A 22,500-nucleotide genomic window follows, 5' to 3' on the forward strand; every position below is an offset into this window, starting at 1 on the left:
CCAAACCAGTCACTAATGCTTCTGTTGCTTTCCAAGGGGCTCCATTGCATTCCATGTATTACTCAGTCAGGATTGTCATTTGATTTAATCTCGCAAACCTCTTTTGGTCCCCTTCTCTCTGCTTCTGCCTGTCTCTCTGTCTCTCTCCTCTTCCATTCTGTCCCCCTCCCTCTCTCTTTCTTCCTCTGCTCCTTCACTCACTTTCTCTAACACACACACACACGATAGGCGAAGCAATCGATGACGTCACCCCATTGTTTCCTATGAGAATGCTCAGTGGTACATTTGATGATCAGGAAGTGTCATTTCAGAGTGTCACCATCTTGCTACATGGAGGAGTTTTTGGGAACATTGCATGCGCAGAGTGAGCTACTCTAGGAAGTGACGTTGTAGGCTAGCTCAGTGCTGCCCCCTCTCATGGAGTACATGAAGTTGGAGGCCGGCGAGGTACTGCAGGTTGCCATTAGCAACTTAATTATCCCTTTAACTTTGTCTGTGTGTAATTTTAAAGTAATTGTTTCCAGGACATACAATACCAGTCAAAAGTTTAGACACACTCTTTCAAGGGTTTTACTTTATATTTTCTATATTGTAGAATTTTTTATTTAACTAGGCAAGTACAGATTTGTACCTTGTCTTCTCAGAGATTTGAACTTGTAACCTTTCGGTTGCTAGTCCACTGCTCTAACCACTAGGCTACGCTGCCACCCCAGAATAATAGTGAAGACATCAAAACTATGGAATAACACATATGGAATCATGTAGGAAACACATTTTTTTTAAACAAATCTAAATATATTTTCAATTTCATAAGCTTCAAAGTAGCCACCCTTTGCATTTATGACAGCTTTGTACACTCTTGGCATTCTCTCAACCAGCTTCACCTGAAATGCTTTTCCAACCGTCTTGAAGGAGTTCCCACATATGCTGAACACTTGTTGGCTGCTTTTCCTTCACTCTGCGGTCCAACTCATCACAAACCATCTCAATTGGGTTGAGGTTGGGTTATTGTGTAGGCCAGCAAAGAATCCCCACACCATCACACCTCTTCCTCCTTGCTTTATGGTGGGAACCATATCCGTTCACCTACTCTGCATCTCACAAAGACAGGCTGCAATTTCTGAGGCTGGGTAACCCTAATGAAATGATCCTCTGCAGCAGAGGTAACTCTGGGTCTTCCTTTCCTGTGGCGGTCCTCATAAGAGCCAATTTCATCATAGCTCTTGATGGTTTTTACGACTGCACTTGAAGAAACTATCAAAGTTTTTTAAATTTTCCATATTGACTGACCTTCATGTCTTAAAGTAATGATGGACTGTATTTTCTCTTTGTTTATTTGAGCTGTTCTTCTCATACTATGGACTTGGTATTTTATCAAATAGGGCTATCTTCTGTATACCACCCCTACCTTGTCACAACACAACTTATTTGCGTAAACACATTAAGAAGGAAAGAAATTCCACAATTAACTTTTAACAAGGCACACCTGTTAATTTAAATGCATTCCAGGTGACTACCTCATGAAGCTGATTGAGAGAATGCCAAGAGTGTGCAAAGCTGTCATCAAGGCAAAGGATGGCTACTTTGAAGAATCTAAAACATATTTTGATTAGTTTAACACTTTTTTGGGTGCTACCTGATTCCCATATGTGTTATTTCATAGTTTTGATGTCTTCACTATTATTCTACAATGTAGAAGATAATACAGACAAAGAAAAATCTTTGAATGAGTAGGTGTGTCCAATCTTGTGACTGGTACTGTACACCTGGTGAAATAGAAGCAATTATTGGTTCCATGATTGTGTTCTGAAAAAATATGTTCATACACGATTATTGACCTTAAAGATCGCCATTTCCCATTCACTATAATGGTAGGATCATGTTTTCTTCAACTTGAAAACCTCAATGCAAGGGGGCAGTCGTTCTCCCCTGACTCACACACACGCACACATATCTCTTTTTCCCCATCACTCCATCCTTTTAGTGAGTACCGTGAGTGATGACATCACTCGGTGCCCCTGAAGCCAGGTGATGCTAGAAACATGTCTAGGTTCTACCTTCTACTGGAGGGAGGAGAGGAGGATAGGAGCGGAGGAGGAGAGAGTTGGGAAAGCTCCACGACCATTGGAAATAAAGAAGAAGGAGAGAGGAATTAGAAGATGAATTAGAAAAACGTTGCAGATGGACCATAAAGCTTGCAGGTGGTGAATGGTTACTGTAGGGGTGAGAGATGGAGTAAAGAGGTGCTAGAGGAGAAGAAGGAACCATCTAGAGGAGGGATTGGAGTGGATGTGGTGGCTGTGAGGGGCTGAGCTCTGATGAATATATCTGGATGTGATTATTATGACAGCAGTTATAAAACCATAAGGCCTGGCCCCACTTCCTGCTCGTGTTGATTTAAACCTCCCAGGCTCATAAATAATGTCTGATTAAGTGGCTGTGCCGCGCTGCGCCAGGTCTCTTAGCCCAATCTGCGTGTGTATCCCACATGGCACCCTGTTTCCCTACTTTCGACCAGAACCCTATGGGCTTTTGTTAAAAGTAGCGCACTATGTAGGGAATAGGGTACCATTTGGGCTTGAATGCTTCTGCCTAGCCTGGCCACTACATGGCCCTCAATGTGTTCCATATTAGCAGGACCACGTGGGCTTTTGAAGGATGGATTAATGGGTGGGGGGTGGAGGGGTACTACCAAACCATCAGACTCAAACAGCCCCCACCCTGCTCCATCCTAGAAGGAATGGATACCTCTGACGCACATACAGGTAGACTTATAGACTTATCCTCTGACTGTAATCAGCATACCTCAGCTGGGTTGACATGATATGGTGTCATACACCTGACAGCTATCGCAAGTATGTTAGGAAGCAGGATGCTACCACCGTCCCTTTAGTTTTCATCAATATTATTGAAGGATGTCCTCTTATTGACTGTGTGTCACCCCATGGCCTTATGTCCCAATGGGGCTAAAGTATACATTGGCCTAATTTCCGTCCAATATCCTCAGGGTCTCTTTTCCCTCCATATTCTAGAATAAAAGGAGCAGCGTGTGGGGAGTATTTGGGCACCTTTTCTCCCTTTAGTGGGATAGTATTCCAGCAGTTTAGATTAGCTGCCATGGGTTCCTTCAACACGTTTGTAAGTGACCCTCCAGCCCCCTCCTCCTGTCTTCACTCTCCTCCTGTGTGCACAGTGACCGAGGGGTGCGGCGGCGGTGTGTGTGTAATGCTGTGTTAACCTGTCCAAGGGCAGCATAACAATAACAAACAGGAGGTTACAGCTCTTCTCTGACCTCTGACCCTGGCCTCTCCTCACTAAGGGATTGATCAGTATCACACTACCACACAGGGACACAGGATCAGCCACAGCACACACACACATGCTCACGCGCACACATAAACACACAATATGAAATGGTCACTTCACTCCTGTGGAACCGAGTCTTTTCTAAATGGTGGAATCGCCAACCTCCCCGTGTGGGTGCCTCGGAACCAGGTATCTGCTTTCAATGATTCACCCCTTTTTATGTAGCTTTTTGTTCTTTAGCAAATCAAAGGGATTTACCTGGGAGATTTGAAGCTTCCTCATTGGTGTCTATCAATCAATGATTGACATCTTTCATGGCAGCAAGCTCCGCCAATGAGGGGATTCACAAACAGAAACTAGACTGCCCGTCACTGCCATTGTCTTACCCACAAGGCAATTCTCATGTCCGTATTTGGAAAGGCACGTCAGATGCATTTGAGACAAAAACAACTGAGGGACGGCTGAGACAGTGACATGCTGATTGGGACTGGACCATGCAGAGCCAGAAGACCCCAGGGTCTGATCAAACTCATGGTAAGAATACACCAACATCTATTTAGATCAGGTCAACTGGACATCACAACAAAGCCATGTAGAGTGATATATATGCTGAGCCTGACATTTTCCCCCAGAATTCTCATTCATTGTTGAGAGATACTCAGGTGACCTCAGTCAAAGGCCACAATCATTGATGGGTGCGTGCGTGTGTGCATGCGTGCATGCTTGTGAGTGCATTCGTGCATCAGTGTATGTGTTTGATGTTGGACCTGTGTGTTGTTCATTAATTAGAAATGTGTTTGTGGTTCTGTCTCCTGGACTTAGTTAAAGTGGACTTTGATCCCTATTAGTTTGCCTTTGACGACTCAAATGGCTTCAGCATCAGTAGCTATAAACGCCCCCCAGCCCCTCCTCCACTGATGAACAGATAAGATCGCTCTCCCTCTTCCTTATCTCTCTGTTTCTCTCCCCTTTCTCTCTCTCTCTCTTTCCCCCCTCTCCCTCTCTTTTTCTCTCTCCCCTACCTACCTCCTTGCCCACATGAATCCTTATGCCTAGGTTGAAAAATAGGGATATAATTTTCAACGGTATCTGTTTCCATGTCCTTTCAACATATACCTGAGCTTGACGTCTCCTTTCGGGCTTTGGGGTCAGAGCTGACATAGCAGGCAGCATTGGCCACAGACAGACTGACAGGGGTAAATGTGTGACAAGGAGAGGGGGTTGGAAGTTGTAATCTCTTGGTGCTTTAACTTGGTGCTTTATGTTCCCAATCCCAACCCAAACACCACATACCCTCAAGAACCAGCAAGCCTATCATTTTGCTGATGTGCCTTTGGTCTGGCAGATACTCACTCGCTCACTCATTAGTGCCCTTATTGTTAGTAGGCTTACCCATTATCGACTGCTAACTAATTTCAGAAAATAAAATGTCCAGAAAACACCGTTCCATAATATATGCAGTAAACTACCTGTTGAGTCCTTCATTGAGCAATAATATGCCAATGGTCAGTTGAACTTTGGGAGAATTATTGTCTCCCTGGCTATCTAGCACACCGATATTCCATGATTTCTCCTCTTAATTTGCAGTAAGGGCTTTTGATATATCCCGTGCAGTAGGAAGCAAGTGATATGAAGAATGTTGTGCAGTTATTGACAATAACGCAACTCTGGCATGCTGTTCTTTTGCAGGACTGTTAATGTATGGACAAATGATTCCTGGCCCAAACATTGGGCGCGTGTTCCAACCCTCATTACTCGACCTCCGCGGTTTTGTTGTTAAGTGGGCCGATCAAATTCGTAAAGCTCAGGAGCCCCTCTCCTTCCCCTCCTCCTTTTTCAAACTCGAATTGATTTTCTTGTTTGGTATGTTTATGTTATCATTTGTAAATCTTACCAGAAGTGGACCGTGAGGCACAAGGGGTAACTCATACACAGTTTAATGAAGTATTTACAGATAATTCCAAATGTCAAATACTTCTGCCCAATGACATAGTGCAGAGTGCTGACTCTAACAACTCTCTTTCTCCCTCCAACTTTTCTTCCTCTGCGTCTTTGGTCAGGCGGATTTTATTTCAGGTAAAAACGTATTCGGAGAAAAGAGGCTGCCAGGTTCATTGCACTTAGCGAAAGGAAAACAATCCTCTTTGTTGCATATCATAGCTCTCAAGGACTGAACTTTGAAACAGGCATAAGAAGATTACTGTTATTTGTGATATACCCAATTTCCATGAAAAGTAAAAACTGAAGTTTGCTCAGGGTTCGTACTAGATCGTTTTCATTGTATGCATACTGTAGGGTAAAGTAAAACTGAATCCAGCAGAAGCACAAACCTACCTTTGCTGCTGACGTTTTTTATTGTATCCTATCCAAACAGGTCTGTTATAATGGGCTTTATGTAGCCTACCGTCCTAGGACCTTCTGCACAATTGCTAAACCAAAACGAAATCCACAGCAATCGAATATTCTCAAAATAATACAATATATTTTTTCTGACTTTCATAAAATTATTTTTGAATTGATGATTACATATATATAAATATAAATAAATATAAATAAATACATAAATATATAAATAAATATATATATAAATATATATATTCAAATATAATTATATATATATATATATAATTATATTTGAATTACAGGAGCTTGCTACTGCTTCTACTTTGGTTGATCATCTCTGTAACAGATAGGCCTATTAAGGGCCTAGAGACATGACAATAAGCTCAGTATTTTTTTATTTTTTTTATTTTACCAGGCAAGTCAGTTAAGAACAAATTCTTATTTTCAATGACGGCCTAGGAACAGTGGGTTAACTGCCTGTTCAGGGGCAGAACGACAGATTTGTACCTTGTCAGCTCGGGGGTTTGAACTCGCAACCTTCCGGTTACTAGTCCAACGCTCTAACCACTAGGCTACCCTGCCGCCCCATTTAAACACATAGATGCCACATGTGGCTATGTGCAGAGTAAACAGTATTTGGTATGTTAACCATATGTATTAAACCACTGTATCTTGCTAGCATACCGTCGTGAGTCGAGTGGAGCGAATGTAAATCCTCCTGACAGCAGCGCTATAGCCCAGGAGGCGCTTAGTGAGAAATGGTGCTTCCGAGCAATAATGGACTCGGAGTCATGACCTCTGTATGGAAACAATTTGGACTGCGGCTGAAGGTGCGCTCCAACTGCCACTGCGTCTATTAGAATGTTGTTTGAAATATAAATTAATCCTAACCGGCAATGAGATACATCCTTTAAAAACAAGCCATTAGACACGCCTCTAGTTCACTCCCAGAAAGTCCCAGAAAGTCGCGGATCACTTGAAGCAGATTCATTCAAGTGAACTGTAATGTCCACATTTGATATTGTCGAGCTGTGCCCTTTATATTTTGGTATATTTCGATAGAAAGTTATCCAAATATACTTTGGTTGAAGACTACATAGGCAACTACTACTGGTCTATAATAATTATGTTTGTGAATGGTGTTTGGTGGGCTATAATCGGTGTAGAACAAGATTGGCAATGGATTTGAAGGTCGTGTTTATGAGTTATGAATTAATTTGACAACAAATCATGTGCAATCATTGGCCCATGTGATGCAAATATTGATGCCAACAATTGAGGGACCTGCCCATTTCCAATTTGAATCGTATGACATGCCTATTCCCAACTTGAATTGTGGCCTAATATATCATTATGAATTAAGATAGCCTACATTGCACCATTAACGTGGGTCAAGAATCTGGTTTAAGAAATTGGGGTTCTGTTAAATATGTATTTATTTTTTAAAGATGTTGTTTAATTGTCTGTTTTGTATTGCAACGTCAGCCATTCGTTTTGCATTAGTTTCCTTCGTCTCCAATTATAGATGATTTAAGCCATGGTTCATTGAGCAGTTATATTTTCGTTAAAGCGAGGATTTACCATGCTTAGACCATTTATTTACTGAATACTTAGCCTACATTTGACATGCATTAAATTAACTATTCCGATGAATTATTGTATAATTATTAATAGCTGTTGTTGTTGTTATTATTATGATTATGCCTCCTCGTTGTTGTGGTCGATTATTATTATTATTTATATGTTAGTTATATTATTATTATTATTATTATGAACTTATTTGTTCGAATTTAAATGGACCCCTTTGCTCTCCATATCGCCACTCAGCAGGGATAATATACTCCTTACAATATCACCATGTTAGAGGAATGTGTGGTCCCAGTTGTAGTTTATACTAAATTACCATGTTGGTGTTTGTGACCGCAGCGAGCAGTGGCCCTCCTGACGATTTTAATTCGCCAATAAACGTTTCACAGACTTCCTTGGCCTGTGGCTTTGTGCACAGCTCGATTGGCACCCCATGGCCTACTTTGGCCAGTCTATGTCCATTCAATGATTTATCCTTCAGGTTCGAAAAAGCCCATTAAAACCATAGGTTTATCCTATTGGTTGAAATGATGGAAGTCCACCAGGCACGGGTTAAGTCAGATGTTGTCTTTGTTTATTGGTTATAACTGTAACCTGTAACCTGTACATATACATAAACTGTAAATAGCCACATGTTAAATATAATAATTTATAAATATCACAACAGAAATAGTAGTATTTTATTAGTTTATATGTTAGACAGAAAATTACTATCAGTAGGCCTATTTATTCTTCCACCTCCAGGAAATAGTCGTGTCAGGTATTGGTTTGTGAATAGACAATATCATGTCTTCAATGCAAAAATTATTTCCATGCGCCCTTTATATTTCAACAACGTGTGCAATCCATTATCTTGCTATTCCATAAACCTCCACACAGTCGTGCTATTTCTACATGAAGTGACAGGTTTAACTATATTGGTGTCTCGCTGTCACTATACACTGAGCAAATGAGATGACCAATGAAAAACATAGGAAGCGTTAGCAGGCTATTTTATAGGAGCATACATTAACTTAATTACCATTTCGGTTCATTGCAGCGCTATTGTTAACATGTTGCACACACAACACACACATAAACTACAGTCATAACGGCGGTACTAATTCGGCATCAGGCTGACGTATTCCAGATGCATTCTTCTTTAAGTTATTCTGCTGACTTCTTGAAGTGAAATGATATTTGTGCCGGAGGTCTACGTCAAATCACCGGATCATTTCTTATCAAATCCTAGCAGGGACTTCAATGGGAAATAAATAAAAGACTGTTATTCTTATTTGGAGGCTGGAGTGACGCAATGGGCTCAGAGGGGCTTAGAATCAGATGACATCCAGTGACTGCTCCGTCTCAGTCAGCTCGTCCAGGAGGCTCATTGGAGCTCGGTCCTTCTGTGCATGCAGACCTCCCAGCAAGGCCTCTCCTCTCTCATCCCAATGTGGGTCTATTTGTATTGGCACCCAAGATAAGGCTTTCATTTTACCCTGGGATGTTGTGTGCTCAATTGCCCTAACTGCTTCATATTTACTATCATATTTTACAAAAGCTTTAGGGATATTTCGTCTTGTAAATGATTGAAATGCTTCTTTCTCATAGTTTTTTTTCTATTGGGGCTATTGTCGATATCAATTTTTCATTGTTTCACGGCATTCTAAAGTTTCCCGCTAGTTTGAGCTCCCTGCTACTACTGCCTCCCTGCCTCTGAGCAGTCTTATACTTTTAGATTCCCAGTTTCCAAGAAATTCAAAATAAATAGAGTGGAGTGAGTGCAGGAGAGACGCAAAGGCAAAGGAGTCCCCAATCAGTGCTCAATTATTTAGAAGAACCAAAACAGCTATGGAATGGCTGCTTTGCACGAGGTGAAATGCACATCAGTGAGCAAAACATTTCGTTGAATAAATACACGGAAGAATATTCACACATAGATCCTATTTCTCCACTTCTTCTCTCCCCACATAGTCCTAGCACTGAAACGAAATGTGTTAGAGAATTGTATTATCCACAGGTTGAATATGCTATCCATTTTATGTTTTAAATGGCTATGAAAATGAGGGATTTAATCATTAGCGACATAATAATGAAATGCTCATACAGGTCACCGCTCAGTCCAATTATTCTGTACAGGCCTATTTATTTTTATTTATGTGATAAGACCTATGAGATTATTTAAATAAATATAGTTGAATTGTTAAAATCCTAATCGTGTTTTAACCATTCACCTGTGCCCAAATGCATGCATTATGTATTGCTTTCTTCTTCCTTGAAAAACGTCTGCGAAACAATTCAAACTGTAGGTATTCAGCAGTTATAAAATATTTAGTTATTTAATTTCATCTGACTTTAGGAAAATCCTTGTGATAAATTCCGGTAAGCACCTTTCTACAAGGCAGCTAAGTTTTATGACAAGCGCCTTTAATGGGGCGGCAGATAGCCTAGAGCGTTGGACTTGTAACCGAAAGGTTGCAAGTTCGAATTCCCGAGCTGACAAGGTAAATATCTGTCGTTCTGCCCCTAAACGGGCAGTTAGCCCACTGGTCCTAGGCCGTCATTGAAAATAAGAACTTGTTCTTTTACTGACTTGCCTAGTTAAATAAAGGTAAAACAATTTTTTTAAAATAACATAGCAATTAAACGTATCGTTTGATAGGCAGCCTAATACAGTTTTAGTCATATTTAAATATGTTCTTAAGTAAATGATAAATGAACTCATATTCCGTGTCAGACAAAAATAGGAATTATATTCATAAGAATAGTAGGCTATAAATGATTTATAGGCTCTATATCAATAATAATATTTGATGATGATGAAGATAAAATATCACATTCTATAGGCTACCAAATAAATTATTTTCGATAACACTTATTTCACTTGTAAGGACATTGCCATTTTGATTGCCAGTTTTTCTAGAGACATTTTAAATGACACGTCTCTGTCGTTTAGTGGTGCGTAAAGAATATTTCTCCTTGTGACAAGAAAATACACACAGATTGCTGCGTAAAGTGACGCTTCGTGCCAAGCCTTCGCTTTTTGTCCATTTAATTAAACGGCTCGTTTTGACATATAAATGAAGATTACCTCTAATTTTCTATTTGAAAGGGGAACATTTTTAGGTTAAGTTAAAACCATTGGTCTAACAAATTACATATTTTCCGAGGTCACGTCGGCCACAGTGTAGCTTTAGGACTTTTAAAACTCTGCCGGTTCTTTATATAAACTGAGGTCGAGCATTTCGCGCCCCAAAATGTTCTCACTGCAGAAAAAAAATATTTTAAAGATCACTTCAGAAAATGGAGCAGGAGTTTAGCGCACTGTGTTAAATGTTTTAATTATACCATCCCCTTACCATTTGCAACCCCCAACTCGTTAACACACACACACACACACACACACACACACACACACACACACACACACACACACACACACACACACACACACACACACACACACACACACATATTCCCACAAACACAAACATATAGGATACGGAGAGGGAGATGGCATGTGTTCATATGCCTGCCCCCAAAGACACACGTTGATAAATCGGTCTATAATACTTTTACAAATCAATTATAAAGTTGGCAATTGTCTGGACAAAAGTTATACATTCAAATGTTATTAGTTCCCAGAAGCGTTTTGAGGAAACTTTATGCACAGACCTGACAGTGTTCTCTCGCCCACGCACTGCTACATCATCGTCATTAACATATTTAATATTATTGACGAATGAGCTACGCGCATCGTCTGGTGTTTCACCACTATCCCTCCACGCACCCCAGCGCTCATCTCGTGTATTCTGCACGGAGAACACTGCGATCAGCAGAACGGTTCCAGAACTGCCAACTGTCGACGTTCGCGAGCTGTTAATAAACCTTCATTTGAGTGCTACAAACAAGGTAAGGTTCTGCGGACCCACTCATATCCAGTTTACTTGTAATTATATTGAATTGGACAATTTAGAGTTTTATGGATGTGACTTAGGGAGAGGGGTTGGCAAAGGATGTTAACAATGTGACTTAGTTGGCAAAGATAACACTGTAACCACAAACGACACGATTCCAAGTTGCCATCTCTGGCACTTTAAATCATTTTTTAGCCCAGCTACCAGTCTCTACCAGCTCTCGGCTGCTGCTGATCAGTCTTGCGTTCATTCGGAGACGATAATTGGATCAGTTTTGTCTGACCTTTATGTCATGATGTTTTGACGTCATTGGGCCCCCACTTAAAAAACGAATGTGACCCAAGCGTTTTCACAATATTTCTAATCTCCAGAGACTGTCTAATCGATTCCTTAAATCAAAACGCCAATTGTTATTTCATGCATTACGAAACACTGCAAAATGTAATAGGATGACCAAAAGTAGCGTTTGGGACTGCATTAAATATTGCTGCATGCGCCACTGTATCTCCTATTGCCCCCTATTGCCCCCCCCCCCCCTCTCTCTTTCTTTCTGAGACTGACTGGCTTGCAGGCACGCACGTGGACCCTCCGGGACCCTCTCGAGCCTGTAGACTCAGTTATCAAGTAGGCTAAGCTTTGCATCTCGAAGACATTAGTAGCATCATTGTGGCTGGTCCTCACATGTACTGGCATTCCGAGTTTTTTTGCGACAGTTGCAGCTAAATGGACATTACCCTGGCATCTAGACTCCCTTTAGCATTCACATGCAGTGTGAAATCTTTTGCAAATGTTTCGAAGTTTTGACTGTGTTAATAAAAACAAAAAAATTCAGGTATTTTTTTTTATTGTGCATGCATACTCCTTCAGCCTACACATTACATCATTCTTTAAAAACATTATTTATAGGCCTAATATCCAATTTAATCCGAGGGATTGGAGTCTTGCAATGACACCGAAAGTAAAGGCGCAGCTAAGTGAGCCCTTCCATATTGCCACCGTGCCAACCATAAACTGATATGCTTACGTTTTCACCTACCATCACACAATGTGGTATCGAAAGTGACCTTAGGCCACAACGAAAGTGGAACCGAGCTCATCAAATATTTAGGACTGACAGTTTGGTGTGGCCCTCTCTTTGTACTGCAGTCACGACGACCTGGGGAGAGCCGTTCATTCGTTAGACCGTTTGGCCTCGTTATTTATTAAAAGCCGGTGACATCTGTCGATAAAGAATGTAGTTTATTATGCAATGATTTCCCATGACAGCGCACTCCTGCTGTATTTACACAAGATATTAATAAAACAGACATTCAAAGACAGACAGAGACAGGGACAGCTACAATAGTTGCACGTTTATTAGACTACTGATGTCTTTGTTGAGCATGGAATTAAATCTATAGTCCTTTCTGTTTCATCTGCATTCCTGATAGGCTAACTATTTATTGTTAAATAGGCTATTATCAGTAATAACAATTTGTATCTGGCACAACAGCATATGTCCTGATTTAAATAGTAAAATGTATTTTAAAAACTTTTCATATAAAAGTTAACCTACTGACAAAGGCACACATTGTATCCGAAATCAAATATGTGGGAATGGCGATGGCGCACAGTCTCACATCCAAATCAAATATTTGAAAGGGAAAAAAACAAGTCAGTGCAGAATATTAGAGTTTGCAGCGAGACAAGAAATGCTCATGCTGAGGAATAGGCCAAATTACTTTTGACGCCCCTCCCCTCTCCCCCGCGCTTGCTTTCTTCTTTCTCCACCCCTCTCGCCTCCCTCTTTTGTGAACCCGCTGTCAGTTAGCGCGCCCGTTGGCACGGGAAAGATTGAAAGTGACACGCAGATTGTTTTGCGCGAAATTGTGACTGTTCTATCGAGATTTCTTCAGTTAACACCTTCTCTTTGTCGCAGACATTTTGATTTCGGTCTGTTTTGCTTGAGCGACTTGGTTGTTTTGCCTGTTGTTCACTTGAACATTTTCCTTATGATGCGTTTTGCGTTTTCCTTGTTCCCGCCGGTGAAGAAGCCACGAGTTCAGAAGAGGACCGATTTGTGGCTCGGTCGTGTCTAACCGGGGACGACAGGACACAACGTGCGATCAAACGACTCCAACTGGCCGGTTGACAAGTTTATCTGCCCCGCGAGACGCAGCGGCTCGAGCTCCAGCAAGATCCCCGCGCACTCAGCAAGCAAACCTCGACGCACTGGTCTCGAGCGAAAGAGACACACACTCTCTCTCTCTCTCTCTCTCTCTCTTTCTCTCTCTCTCTCTGAGGCGAACACCACTCTCACACAGACAATAAACCAACGCACATTGTCTACCTTTGTCTCCCATCTCTCTCGGACTCGCTCACATCCAGCGCTTGGGGCACGAAGTTGTGTCCACCAGCACAGACTCCAGCGGATCTCTGCCGGTCGTGGACCCGACGCAGCCCAGCCCTGGATTCAATAATTTTAATCAATGGACAGAGCCTCCTCAACGGCCAGCAGAGGTACAGACACCCCATAAACAGTGAGTACTAGTCAGAGGTGTTCCGTAATGACTAACCTGACCGTTTCCATCGATTTCCCATTCATTGTAATAAGCCATTAATCTTGTGTTTCTTCTGACAACACAACACATCAGCAGCAGCGGTGTTATGCAGTAATGCAGTCGATTACGAGAAAGAGAAATCACTTGTTGCATCTAGGGGTAAATAGCCTATCTGGGGTTATAGTTGATTATTTTACCTTCAGGTGTTAATTGAAAAGTACAACATAGGCCTAATAACAATTTCGTTTACAGTGACGATTGCTATAATGGCTGATAGGCTGTAGGCTATTGGTTTCAAACTTTATTAATAGGCCTGTAGCATATCCTATCTCCAATTCATTGTTTTGGTCAGTTAATCCCCATAACAATGTAGGCTATTTGGACACAGCTTTCATCACCAGACAAAACGATCTATTATAATGTATTATTATTAGTATTATCATTATTATGCCTATATTATTAGTCCAATGTGATAATGACAATGATGACAATTATTATTTAATTAGCCTACTGATTAATAATAATAACTAACCATAACTCATGATTATCATGCCATTTCCATAATAATGATTTCACATAGGCTACATGTGGGTTATTTAGGCCTATCATTCTAGTTCACCTGATTGATGGTACCCGTGCGTTAGAAAGGTCAAAGGGAACGTCTTGGGGAAAACATTTCTAGCTATGTATGTGGTTTCTTTTTTTCATGATTATTTGACAACTTTTTTCATTTGGGATTGCACATTTCCAGTTGATGAAACGGTAACGTCTACTTTTTTCATTTGGGATTGCACATTTCCAGTTGATGAAACGGTAACGTCTTCATTTTTGAGTAATAAAGTGGAAACAGTTACTTTGATAACTCCATGTGTGTTGTAAAGTATTATACTTATCGTAGGCCTATCAATCAAAAATAGGTCATGTAGACATAGATTCCATTTTCTTTCTGTGCTTCCGTTGGAATCATTTTTCTAAAGAATATATTCAGTGTTCATAAGAATGTATCAATAGAAATATCTCATTCAGAGTAGAGTTGACCCTATGTCACAACAAGGTTTATCTTTACCCTTTTTATCTATCTTTAATGCAAAAGTTTCCAAACAAATCATGAATGAACTTTCCTGCGTAGGCTGGGTTGCACATGCTATTCCAGCATATCCACTGTTCCATTGTTTGAGAGAATAACCTGTAAATTCACCGATTGTCTAAGAGACCTGCTACTACTCTCGCCAACGTGCGTGTTTGTCCCAATATGGAACATATTTATTTAAATCTGTCTGTCTGTCTGTCTGTCTGTCTGTCTGTCTGTCTGTCTGTCTGTCTGTCTCTGTGTTCATTTATGTTGTCTTTTACTTTTAACATTAGATTCATATTTAACCTAATTGAAGATTTTTATTTAACTGTTGTTTTAGGAAAATCACACAATACACTGTGTCACGATTAGCATTTTTTTGCACGTCTCTATAACATTTAAAATAATGAGCGAGCCATTACTTCTTGAAGTTGGAAATTAACAGCCGAGTTTTGAATTTAGAATTACGTTAATTTCCACTCATGAAGTTAAGCCTACTGAAAAGATAAATATTAACTCGTTCATTCATTCTTTAAATAATGTAATCAGTTAGCGTGAATTAATTGTATTTTCATTTGATGGATATTAGCCGATATTATTTGAAACCTATTTTAAATATAATCAAATGTATTCTAATTCATCCAATAGGTTAGGCCTACATGTGATAATACGAGTAATAATTCCGATCTTTGCCTTCTAAGCACCCTTATAAAACCTATATGCCAAAATTCGTTGGTATAGATTATTGAATAATAAAGAAGCACTTTCGATTGATCTGCCACTATCCTCATAGGGTTTCTGAATCATTTTCACAGACCCAGTTTGCTTCTCTCACCTTGGTTAGACTGCGAGGTAGCAGCAGAAGCCTGTCGTTTCCTCTGCAGTATTAAACGATTTGGTAACTTGTCTAACTAACTGTAGGTCACTGTAGAAGCTCTAAGAAGAAGGCGTGGGTAATAGGCTATTTATTATATTTAAATCGTATAATGTATGAATTGATTAGTGGCATAATAAGCACGTTATGGTATATGGGAATATATATTTCATATCTGTCTAATATTCCATAGCTACTTCGATCTCCTGTAGGTTACTAGGCATAGCTTGCTTTTCGCTAATACAACCTCCACCAATAGCCTACTAACGAGAAAAGCTTGGGCATATAGACTGATAATACTTGATCGTAATGCAGCAAAGTTATAAATGCCACTGGCAGTAGGGACAGTGTATAGGCTAGCCAATCTCATTTTTACAGAGGCGGGTCACCTGATCCTATCCTAAACAGAAGGCCTCTGACTCAAGTCTCTGCACCGTCAGGTCAAGGGCACAGACGAATTATACGAGTTTTTTTGTGTGAGACATAGTCAAAAGGCCACGCCACGGGCAGACAAACATGCAATTCTGACAGGAGGCGACCCTTCAACCCAAATGTTGCTTAATTAAGGTCTACATTTTCTCCTGCAATCAATACGTGCAACATGCGATCAGGGATTGAAGTAATGCGTTTTAGCATAAATGGGAAACGGTCGCTCCCACCATTATGTCAAAAACAATAGTTGTGGCAATAGTTTTAAATGCTACTTAAAGCTATTCTTATTAAGTTCCAAACTCTCAAATAAATACGTAGATTCAAAACCCAGTGATCAGCTCCCGAGATTAAGTTACACAGAGACTGACTGTGCTCGGCCTGGAAAGGCCCACAACCAGTTTACTCAAGTAGTCTACATTTATTTAATTTTGGGGAGTAGCTCTGGCAAATGCATGTAGGCCAATTCTAGTACAGTAAAGAAAGGAATCAGGAATGTTCGTTTTATTGTTGCCAGTTGCCAACAGTAAGTGGGCTAGAAGCATTATTTTCTTACACATGTCATCATCGACTATTTTCCTGTCTATCGTATCTGTTTGAGTAAACAGAGCCCCGAAGCAGTCCAACAAAATTCTATGCCAAGCCCAAAGAAAAATTCATTCGTTTCAGCTCTTAAGATGTTGCCTTTTTGTCAGTCACACCAGATCTCATTCTGTTTAAAATGTGCCTAGATGTTGCGATTTTGGCACAGTGCTCACATTTTATCGGCATTGGACAGGAATTGACCATATAGCGTGCGCAAATGCGTATCATAACCGAGGAATAGATGAAATAGAATAGATGGAAAGCCGTGACTTTTCGCAGGGCGTTTTTCTCCAACCATTACTCATATTTCGCGCTCGAGTTATGGGAATTCATAACTGTAATATGTGTCAATTCATGAAGATAATTTTAAACGGTAAACCCTGAGTTATTATAGCCTACGTGTGTCTACCCAAATGGAAACGATATCCAGTTAGCTTATGGGGCTGCAGGGTAGCCTAGTGGTTAGAGCGTTGGACTAATAACCGGAAGGTTGCAAGTTCCAACCCCCGAGCTGACAAGGTACAAATCTGTCCTTCTCCCCCTGAACAGGCAGTTCCTAGGCCGTCATTGAAAATAAGAATTTGTTCTTAACTGACTTGCCTGGTTAAATAAAGGTAAAATATATTTTTTTTTACAAGCGCATCTTTGAACATTTGAAGTCAGAGAAACTTCAAATTATTTCTGCTTAACTTTCTCACTCCAGAAATACGGTATCTGCTATCTACAGTTATTGAAATAATTTCAAAAGATCAGAAGCATATCAGAATCTACTGGATACTGAATGTGGACGTTTTGGGCATACAAGACAGGATTCACTCATTCGTGATGAAATAGGAACATAACCAAATGCGTCAAAAGCAGCATGCTATTAACGAGTCTTGACACCGCTGCATTTTTGCGCCATCCCTCCCCTCACTCCACCCTGCACTGATGAAGGTTAACTTATAAACAGCAGGAAGCCATTATTTTCAATTATTTTGTTTGTCACAGTTTCTTGCCCTTTTAACTTGGTCTTTGTTGTGTTCCAATCCATCCTTTCTTTTTATGACTAATTTTAAGACAGACGCTGTAAATGTGTTTCACAATGACTGCTCATCTCATCCCCCTTTTCTATGATATCCTGTTCTCTTCCCCTCTTCCCTCTCTCCCTGTTCTCTCCTCTCTCTGTCTATGTTTCCTGTGTGAACCCATGCTATCTGTGTTCACATATCAAGGGTGGGTGTGTCTATGCTATTAAACAGCAGATTAGATATCAGCAGGGATGGTCTATGGGGAAATAGAGGGCACACTAATAATGACTTTGTATTTAGTCTTTGCCACTTCTCAGGGCAAATGATTGTGAGTTCGATTCCCGCTGGGGCCACCCATATAAAAATGTATGCATTCATGACTCTATGTCACTTTGTATGAAAGTGTCTGCTAAATGGCATATATAAATAAAGGACTGGACATACAAGTGCATTTTGGTGTCATAGTTTTAACCAAAGACTTTGACTATATCAACTGTATCTGAGCCACAGCCATTCCTGGTAGTGTGAGTCTGGTGCGAGCTGCCGCTGCGGTGGGACTGAGTTGAGTTAGCTTTGGCATGTAGTGTGATGTAGGTAGCGGGGTTGTTACTGTGTAGTTTATCTAGTGGCCGTGGCGTTGGCCCGTCGCTGCAGTCCACACAGCACATGATACACAGCACCTCAGGCTACGGTGTGTGAGACTACTGTCGTCACAGTGAATGTGTGTGTGTGTGTGTGTTCCCAGGCTGTATTATTCAGAGGGCTGGCTTGGGGTCCCATGTGTGTGCCTGTGAGTCAGTGTGTGGTCCTTGGAAGTGTCAAAGCAGCCAGCCTGTGTTGTGTGTGTGTGCTGGCTGCAGTTTGTGTGTTTGTGTGTTTGTGTGTAGATGCATTCGCGCATATGTGTGTGTGTCTGTTTACGTGTGTGTGGGTGCGCACAAGGGGTGGGGTTATAAAGTCCTGCTGTTAACTCTTTATCTTTTATTATCAAATGAGATGTTTATGAGAGAGCTAAACATGTTTGCCAGAAGGGCTCTCGCCCTCTCTCCCCCCTCTCTTTCCAACTCTCCCCCTCTCTCCCCCTGCCTCCAACTCTCCCCCTCTCTTTTCAACTCTCAACCTTTCTCTCCAACTCTTCCCCTCTCTCCCTTTCTCTCCAACTCTTCCCCTCTCTCCTCTTCTGTCTAACTCTTCCCCTCTCTCTCCCCTTTTCTCCGACTCTTCCCCTCTCTCCCCTTCTGTCTGACTCTTCCCCTCTCTCCAACTCTTCCCCTCTCTCCCCTTCTCTCCAACTTTCCCCCTCTCTCCCCTTCTCTCCAACTCTTCCCCTCTCTCTCCCCTTCTCTCTAACTCTTCAGTCAATTGAAATAAATTCATTAGGCCCTAATCTATGGATTTCTCATGACTGGGCAGGAGCGCAGCCATGGATGGACCTTGGAGGGCATAGGCCCACCCACTTGGAAGCCAGGCCCACCTATTGGGGAACCAGGCCCAGCCAATCAGAATTAGTTTTCCCCCCACAAAAGGGTTTTATTACAGACAGAAATACTCCTCAGTTTCATCAGCTGTCCGGGTGGCTGGTCTCAGACGATCCCACAGGGGAAGAAGCCAGATGTGGAGGTCCTGGGCTGCCATGGTTACATGTGATCTGTGGTTGTGAGGCCCGTTAGACATACTGCCAAAGTCTCTAAAATGACCGAGGCGGCTTATGGTAGAGAAATTAATATTCAATTCTCTGGCAACAGCTCTGGTGGACATTCCTGTAGTCAGCATGCCAATTGCACGCTCCCTCAAAGCTTCAGACATCTGTGGCATTGTGTTGTGTGACAAAACTGCACATTTTAGAGTGGCCGCACATGTGTGATGATCATGCTGTTTAATCATCTTCTTGATATGTCACACCTGTCAGGTGGATGGATTATCTTGCCAAAGGAGAAATGTTCACCAACAGGGATGTAAACCAATTTGTGCACAAAATTAAAGAGAAATAAGCTTTTTGTGCTTATTGAAAATTTCGGGGATCTTTTATTTCAGCTCAGGAAACATGGGACCAACACTTTACATGTTGTGTTTATATACAGTACCTATTTCAGTCCAAGTCAGGCACTGTATATATATATATATATATATAAAAATATATATATTTGTGTTTTGTCTGTCTATATATATATCACATTGTGTTTATTGTTGTTTTTGTGGTGGTGGTGCTACAGTGTTAGTATAGGTTCATGTCAGGCCAAAAGCTTGGTGCTTGTGAGGAGGAGCTATCATATTAATACACAGTCAGGGGCCAGACTCTCCAGTGCTACCATTTTGGTCAAATATTCTCCTAAATATTTTGCTGTGTTACCTGGGATGTTAATTTGGGAGCACCAGTGCCCTCAGACAACATTTAGTGTAACAGAAAGAAAGGAAAAGGGATGTGCTTCTTCAGGAGATGAGCTTCAAAAGTAGCTAGGATTCATATAGGCCCAATGTAGGCTACATCTCCATTTTAAAAATACATTTTTCTGGTGCTCCTTAAACCTGTATTTACTTATTCCTGGCAATTCTTGTCATTAATACTTTTAATATTTTTTAATGTGCTCCTAAATGTATTTATTTGCTCCTATTTCTTAAACTTAGGAGCACATGTGCTTCTTGTAAGAAAATGGCAGCGTAGAGCCCTGCCAGTGATGAGAAGCATTCTGACAATCCCTACTCCCCAGTACACACACACACACACAAACATACAGAGAGAGACTGATTTTAATATCCCTCTATCCATCTTTTATCTCTGTCATAGAGAGCAGCATTAGCCAACAGTTTGATAGCCCTGCTGTAACACAGGGCTTGCATCTCAAATGGCACCCTATTCCCTATGTAGTGCACTACTTTTGAGTAGGGCCCATAGAGATCTCATCAAAAGTAGTGCACTATATTTGGAATATGGTGCCATTTTGGACATACCCCAGGTGCTTATTGGAGAATAGAGCTTTGCTGAGTGTACGTTCAGTAATGTGATTAATCTAATCGTTCCTGGTAATATGACTAATAATGTGTCATAAGCCCTTCTCCCTTTCTGCTTTGCTTGTCTGTGGTGGAGCCTTTCATGAATACAGTCTATCACACTGTGATAGATAGGCTAGAGTGGTACAGGCGTTGTGGTTTACTGCAGGGGGCTATAGGCATGGCGGCAAAGAGCTACTGTAAGTTTGTCTCTGTGGAGTTTGAGCCTTTCTCTTCTTTTCTTCCTCTGCATCTCCATGGCTTATGTGTTGTCTGTTGTTTCATTTACTTTGTGTTTTATAACTGTTGTTTCATTTACTTTGTGTTTTGTCTGTTGTTTCATTTACTTTGTGTTTTGTCTGTTGTTTCATTTACTTTGTGTTTTGTCTGTTGTTTCATTTACTTTGTGTTTTGTCTGTTGTTTCATTTACTTTGTGTTTTGTCTGTTGTTTCATTTACTTTGTGTTTTGTCTGTTGTTTCATTTACTTTGTGTTTTGTCTGTTGTTTCATTTACTTTGTGTTTTGTCTGTTGTTTCATTTACTTTGTGTTTTGTCTGTTGTTTCATTTACTTTGTGTTTTGTCTGTTGTTTCATTTACTTTGTGTTTTATAACTGTTGTTTTGTTTTCATTTATATTTGTCTCTGTTCTTAGTTACAATGTTTCTCCTCTACTCTACTTTTTCTTTGTGTATCTTCCTGTCTGTCCTAATTCTAGCTCTGTTACCCCTTAGGCTCGTGGCCAACCCTTTTTTACCCTGACCCGAAGTAGAACAAAACACAACCATGTTTTTTTCACATCTCTAATGTCTCCCATTTATGAAAGGGATGATTGTGAAAAAATATTTTACTGCAAAAGTGATTCAATTGATAGATATTGTTTTCCTGTAATGTGGTTATGCTACCATGTGCTTGTGTTGTGAAACACATGAACACACATTGAAGAGCTAGTTGACTTTAGCTATTCAAACACAAGAGGCATGGCAGTGCCACTCAAAGCCCTAGTTATACCAAGAGCCACATGCAACCCTTTTAAAGACCCAGTAACACAATACTAAATGAACCACAACAATTTATATGCAGGAAAAGGTGTTTGAGTGTAATTATGTTGGCCATATTAGATTCAGAATAAAATCGATTTACATGAAAAAAGTATTCATGGGCGTGAGTGTTGTACACAATTCTGAGAAGAAAAAAAAAACACATTTACAAAATTCATATTTACATGTGATGTGACAATGTCTGAGCCCACTTGTTTTCCTTAGAGCCAATTACAATAGCCACAACGTCAAAAGACGTGCAACTGGATGTGTTTAAGTCAGGCAGGACCAGGCCTTGTAAGGTCAGCCACCAGAAAGTAAAGCTTACATTCATCATAAATATTCATAGTTGATAATTCCACCTATTGTATCTCTGTGTTTACAGGCCTACATTTCCTAGATGTATGAAGATATCCTAATGATGTTTGTTTGTGTATATAGGGCAGACAACTGACTACTTGTATTCCACATTTTAGCAATGTCAGAGCTTGCAATATTGGGTTAAATTAGTTTGTGGCTCACCCCAGTCCAGCCAGGCTTTATTCAGTACTTTTTGAGTTTAGGGGGTGTGTCACAATATCTATCAATGTTGTTACTTTTGCGCAAAACTCTTTTTCCACAACTATCTCACAACTATCTCTCTCTCTCACACACTATCTCTCTAGCATGTGCGCACCTACTCTCAATCTTTCTTTTAGTATCGATTTCTCTCTCTCTGTCTCTCTCTCTCTGTCTCTCTGTCTCTCTCTCTCTCTCTCTCTCTGTCTCTCTCTCACACTCCATATAGCTTCTGTTTGTAAGTACACTTACATCAGTTGTACAACATTTACTG

At 40.7% G+C, this 22,500-nt stretch overlaps 1 protein-coding gene across 6 annotated transcripts in view; it reads left to right on the plus strand.

Annotated features, from left to right (window-relative positions):
* Window positions 1-10,973: 10,973 nt before the first annotated feature.
* The window catches only part of LOC110504295 (DNA-binding protein SATB2), a 68,585-nt gene continuing 57,058 nt past the window's right edge, over window positions 10,974-22,500 (plus strand). For 3 of the 6 annotated variants that reach the window (XM_036974636.2, XM_036974638.2, XM_036974640.2), the window contains exons 1-2: window positions 10,989-11,127; window positions 13,163-13,651. The gene's annotated coding sequence lies outside the window, so the exon portion shown is untranslated. Of the gene's footprint in view, window positions 11,128-13,162; window positions 13,652-22,500 lie in introns of all 6 variants that reach the window. The other 3 variants (XM_036974639.2, XM_090229977.1, XM_036974637.2) reach the window with 2 other exon arrangements.

Source organism: Oncorhynchus mykiss, chromosome 3, assembly GCF_057628025.1.
Source record: "Oncorhynchus mykiss isolate SJ-2025 chromosome 3, ASM5762802v1, whole genome shotgun sequence".
NCBI lineage: Eukaryota > Metazoa > Chordata > Actinopteri > Salmoniformes > Salmonidae > Oncorhynchus > Oncorhynchus mykiss.